Raw genomic sequence first — 6,000 nt, 5'->3', positions numbered from 1 at the left:
CAGGCCCATCGTCTCCAGTTCCTGGGCTCATTAGAGCTCAGATAATGGAACAGCTCCTCCTGCTAATGGCCCATGAGCAAGTGAAGGCGGGAAATCATCCCGTCTCCTACTTTCTGAAGAGAAGCAGGGAGGAAATGGTCACTGACTATAGCCCCAAAGTTTTCAAGAGTTTTGGAAGAACTTCCTACCATGAGTGATCTGGAGCATGATGAATGGATTCACCAGGAGGCAGTGGTTATAGGCAGAACAGACATTCATCCGTGCATCCTAGTGACCGATGTCCAGTGCTCTAGAAGGTTCCACAGCTAATCTCACCAATAGGCAGGAAGCGTGAGAGATCCCTGGAGCCAGAGGAGGTCTTCAGAGGCTGCAGGACTGCCTGCCAGGGAAGTGACATTGGCTGGGAGCCGCCTGACTTGTGTTGATCTGTAGGACGCGCTCTCCAGGGACAACGAAGAATATGATAGCAACTGGACAACTGAAAATAGAGAAGTCAACCAAGATGTTCCTAGCAATCAGCCATGTGTGCCGGGCTCAGCCGCACAGGTCCGCTGCTGCTGGAAAAAGAGGAAGCATTCTGGGCTTGCAGCATCCCCTGGGCCAGGACTCCACTGGCGCCTCCACCAGGGGCCACGAGAACAGAGTGCCCCTTACCGCCCTGAGGTCTGATGCTGAGCCCTAGCCGCCCTCCAATCACATTCACTTGCTTAGAAATCATCTAACCTTCAGAAAGTGATACCTAACAAGGAAGAGGACTTGGAGTTGGGGGTTCTATGCAAAAGAAAGCTAACAGCAGCCCCCTAATTGTGTGGGGACCCAGCAAGTGTTCCAGAAAGGACAGAAGTGGTTTGGTTACCTCCACAAATGAGATGTGTTGTCAAGCGCCCGGTGCCCAGAAGATGAAAAGGTAAACAGGTTCTACCTGGTCCTATTAAAACCACCTTCCCACCCCCACCACTAAACTGAATGGAAACAAAGGGATTCATGGCTCCAGGGTTTTCCTAGCCCAACAGGCTGGGAATCACTTCTTATAGGCAAGTGACCTCAGGAAAGAGAATTAGGATTCCTCAACCAAATTCTACCTCATCCCTGATCTGTGCTCCCTGTTGTTGTTCTTAGCTGGGAAGAAACTTTGGGGTCACCCCAAGCAATGCAGTGACCCATCTGAGTCCCCTCCCAGCTTCCCACCCATCATGAAACCTGCAAAGGAATTGTTAAGAATCCCAAGGACCTGCTCTGTGAGTATCCCAGCAATCTCAGAAGAGGAAAGAGATGTGGGCTTCTCAGGTGACTCATTGGTGAAGAATCTGCCTGGGTTGGGAAGATCCCCTGAAGATGGAAATGGCAACCCACCCCAGTATTCCTGCCTGGAAAATCCCATGGACAGAGGAGCCTGAAGGTCTGTAGCCCATGGACTCACAAAGAGTTGGACGTGACTTAACGACTCAACAACAACAACAACAACAACAAAGGGATGTGGACACCAAAGTTTCACAACCCAAAGGCCTTGGCCAGCCCCCATGATGGGGGAGCAAGAGTGAGCTATCACCATGGTAACCAGAAGGACCACCTGTGACTCAAGGATCTCTCCTCTTGGGCCACCCCCAGCAGATTCTTACAATCTGCCAGGCAGGGAAAAAGTGGGTGTGCTCACCGAGAGGAAACTAAGGCCTTCTTTCTTCTGGTCCCAGTCCCTCAACCCAGTCCCACACTTTCTGCATCCTCATCTGCCAGGGAATGAGGAGGCAGTCCATTTCATAACCAATATATAGGTATTGAATGCCTCCTGTGTGGAGGGCTCTGGGTTCTGCCCCAGGGGACACAGGGCACTGGGGACCACAGACTGAACACAGCCTCTGAAATGCAGGTCAGACGCCCATCAGGGCCGAGGAGCTGCGGCGCCTGGAGGAGGGCATGACTGATCCTGCCCCCGGGGATCCAGGAGACTCACAGAGGAGGTGACCTCAGGGCTGGAACATTGAGCAGCTCATTATGAACTGGCAGACAGTACTTCCAGCTGGGCTGGGAACATTTCTCAGCTCCCCAAGGCGGAGGAGTTTGTCTGCAGTCAGGGCCTGGCCCTGGGAGCCCGGGTCACGCCAGGCCACGTTCCTGGCTGTATGCTGGTGGGGTGCCAAGGGCTTTGCCTCCCCCACCCCCAGTGCTCCTCCTGCCCTGATCCAGCTCTGATCCACTCCTTTCCCTTCTAAAAATGCCCCGTTCGTGCACCAACTGCCGTGAACTCACCAACATTACCATCCTACTTGAAACACCTCTTTAAACATTTATAAAAGTGGAGAAGATAAATTAATGCACCTCTATCACCTAAATTCAACAGTTTTTACCTCATAGCTAGTTGCATTTCATGCATAATCCAGCTTGCTTTTCCCATCCTCCACCCTAGACAACATACCATTTCATCTGCAATTATTATAGAAAGTATCTTAAAAAGATCGGTTTTCTTAACCCACATCCACAAGACTGTTCCTTTAAAAAAATATCAGTTTCTGAATATTATCAAATATCCAGTCAATGATCCCAAGTCTGGATTTTTCAGACTGCATCCTCAAGATGTCATTTGATACGTTCCTCTGTCCCTTGACTTCTCTGTAAAAGGATATTTAGATCTAGAGACTCAGTGATTATTTTTGGCAAAAACTTCAAAGGCAGTGGTACCTTCCATCAGTAAGTACAGCAAGTCTGGTCAGTTCCTTCTGAGATGTTAACAGACATGGATGCCAGATCCATCCATTTCTTAGAGGCAGTCACAGGTGATGCGCTAATTCTGTAACTCCTTCATTGATTGGCCAGAATGCTTCTAAAAAAAGAGAAACTTCATATTGGGGCCAGGGAGGACAGAATGAATACTTGCTTCTTTCCCTTCTTATACCAGTTTCCCAAAGGTTGAATTGCTTTCCTAGCATTCTTCAAAAGTAACCAAAGGCTCTTTCCAGCCAGCGCCGAGCGATGGGCATCTCTCGGGACAACTGGCACAAGCGCCGTAAGACCGGGGGCAAGAGAAAGCCCTACCACAAGAAGCGGAAGTATGAGCTGGGACACCCCGCTGCCAGCACCAAGATTGGCCCCCGCCGCATACACACGGTCCGTGTGCGGGGAGGCAACAAGAAGTACCGGGCCTTGAGGCTGGACGCAGGGAACTTCTCCTGGGGCTCGGAGTGTTGTACAAGCAAGACAAGAATAATCAATGTTGTCTATAATGCATCTAACAACGAACTCGTCCGTACCAAGACCCTGGTGAAGAAATGTATCACACCGAACCGACAGTGGTACCAGTCCCACTCTGCACTGCCCCTGGGCCGCAAGAAGGGGGCCAAGCTGACTCCTGAGGAGGGAGAGATGTTAAACAAGAAACGATCAAAGAAAATTCAGAAGAAATACGATGAGAGGAAAAAGAATGCAAAAATCAGCAGTCTTCTAGAGGAGCAGTTCCAGCAGGGCAAGCTTCTTGCATGCATCGCTTCAAGACCAGGCCAGTGTGGCCGAGCAGACGGCTATGTGCTGAGGGAAAAGGGCTTGAGTTCTATCTGCGGAAGATCAAGGCCCGGAAAGGCAAATAAACCCTCTTCCCTCCTATCTTAGCTCATCCAGTAAAGGCATATACTGTTGAAGAAAAAACAAAAGTAACCAAAGAGGGTCTGATTTTTAGCATCATTATAAAGGCCTGGACTTTGGGACTTCCCTGGTGGTCCAGTGGCTAAGAATCCACCTTGCAATGTGGGGCACGCTGGCTCAATCCCTGGTTGGGGAACTAAGACCCCACACGCTGAGCCCATGTGCCACAACTAGAGGCCACGTACCCGCAACTGAGACCTGACACGGCAAGATAAATATTAAAAAATAATAATAAAGGCTCGGGTTTCCACACACCTGATGTGCTTTAATCCACTGCAGTCAATCCCTTGCAGTCATCAAGGGAATTGTGGCGTCTGAATCGTCTCCTCTTTTGCCAGTAGGACTTTGGCTCCTGCGTCCACTCTGACATGTCTCTGCTTTCTGGGGTGACAAGATGGTCCAGGCTCATCTTGTACATTCATCTCAGTCTTGTTTATTTCAATAGCAGGTCCCCTGACCCCCGCCTCCAATCTGTCTGTGTCTTCACTGCAGCTAGATTAATCTTTCCTCAAATTAATTTTAGCTGTTTCTCTTCTTGGGAGACAGCGTGATCCAAGAAAGAAACAGGACCTTTGGAACTCGGGAGAACTGGGTTTGAAAGTTGGCCACATCAATTACAAGATGTGATTACATCATCTTCTGAGCCTCAAATGCCTTGTTTGTAAAAACAGGAATAATAATATCTTACCTTAGAGCATTATGGTAAAGACTAAATAAATGTAAAGCGTCTGGTTTAGAATCTTGTGAATAGTAAGTACATGTCGCATCCATTCCCTTTCTTCTTGTTCTTTTTGAGTGGTTCCTAGTGCCCCTTGCATTGTACAAACTTCCAAGCCCCCTTTCCTCTGACCCACAATATCTGTTCTTTTCATCCACCTCCACTCCAGTCCCACCAGCCTGCTCTCACCCAAGCTCCTAACTCCCACACCAACGTTTATTTACACCACCCCCCTCTGTCTTGAATGCCCCCCACACTTTTGTTTATCCAAATCCTACCCATCTGTGAAGACCCAGTTTAGGCCCTTCTATTTCCCCAAATCCTTCAGACCTCATACTTTTCTCTTCCCCCGAAAGCCTGTCTGCCTGCCCACAAAAGCAGGTTGGGGGCTAGACTCTTCTGTAGCCATTTTCCTCTGCTGCCTGCAAGTTAGGACAGAATACACTCCCAAGAAACACTTTCTGAAGCTGAGGACTGCTGTGTGCACAGATCCCTGGGCACCCCATCTAGACGTACGGCCGTGAGTGTGCCGGGCCACTTAAGGGTGTGCTCATGAGTGTGTACACGGGTGTGCACATGTGCACATGCTTGCATGTGCTTGTGTTAGCACACAGATGTGCATGTGTGCACATGTGGTCAACACCCTGCAGGAAGCCAGGCTCCCTGCTGTCCTCTCTGACCCAGAATCACTGGGAGTCCCTGAGGCCCGGCCCCACCCTCAAACTTCAGCCAGAACGCGGGAGGATCCTGACCTGGACAGAGACCTAGTGATAGTCTCCCCGGTGATCTCAGTTTCCCAAACCAGATATGACCCCATCTGGAGAAGGAAGGGCCGTAAAGGACTAGAGAAAGCGTCCCTGTCCAGATCTGCCAGCTGGATCTGGAATGAAAGATGAACTCTGCACAGAGCTTTTCCGTGGAAGAACCATCCCCCAAAGAATCAGTGAGAAAGCACACTCGGCAAGACCCAAGACAGGAAACCCCGCCCACCCAGCGACCTGGGCAACCATGGCAAGGCATCGCAAAACTCAGAGAGGAAGCGGTGACCTGCGGGGTCCACCTACCAGCCCTCCCTGGACGTCAGTGTCTATCCCAGGAAGGAGTCCTGCTGTGAAGAAAGAAAGAAGAAACTGTGTTTCTGGTACAAGACAAAGTGGAGTACCAGGGCAGGTGCAGAAGCCGAGTGGGCTTTCTTGGGTCTTTGGGGTTTAAAAGAAATGCCTGCCCCTTCCCTCAAAAGGGTCCAAAGCTCAGCATAAAAAAGCAACAGTGATTTAAGTCCTATAACTGGAATTTCCTTGGAGGGCTAGAGGGGCAGGGGGAGCCCTGGGATGAACCGAGGGGCTGGGCAGCACCCCAAGAAGAAGATGGCTGGTGAGGAGGTTCCTGGAAAGCCTGGGGGTCCCTTGGGACAGACACAGGCACAAGTTCAGTGGTCACCTGTCAGCTCTGTCATGAACTCACCTCTGCTGTCCCGAGTTGTCAGGAAGAGGCCTGGGCTGATGTACTGCAGGGGATGAAGGAAGTAGGCAGCATTCCTGGCTAGTGGCTCTGAGTCCAGGGACAGCAGAAAACAGGTGAGACAGCCCCAGTGATCCCAGAGGAAAGTGACTTTTGGGCTGAGCAGGGAGGGGCTGGGTTCTTTCTAC

General features: G+C 50.5%; 1 pseudogene; it reads left to right on the top strand.

Annotated features, from left to right (window-relative positions):
• The first annotated feature begins 2,948 nt into the window (after positions 1-2,948).
• LOC122448437 lies at positions 2,949-3,578 on the top strand (annotated as a pseudogene).
• The last annotated feature ends 2,422 nt before the right edge of the window (positions 3,579-6,000 follow it).

This window comes from Cervus canadensis, chromosome 10 (assembly GCF_019320065.1).
Source record: "Cervus canadensis isolate Bull #8, Minnesota chromosome 10, ASM1932006v1, whole genome shotgun sequence".
NCBI classification, from domain to species: domain Eukaryota; kingdom Metazoa; phylum Chordata; class Mammalia; order Artiodactyla; family Cervidae; genus Cervus; species Cervus canadensis.
Note: the sequence above shows the minus strand (reverse complement) of the source record. Positions and strands in the feature narration are given on the sequence as shown.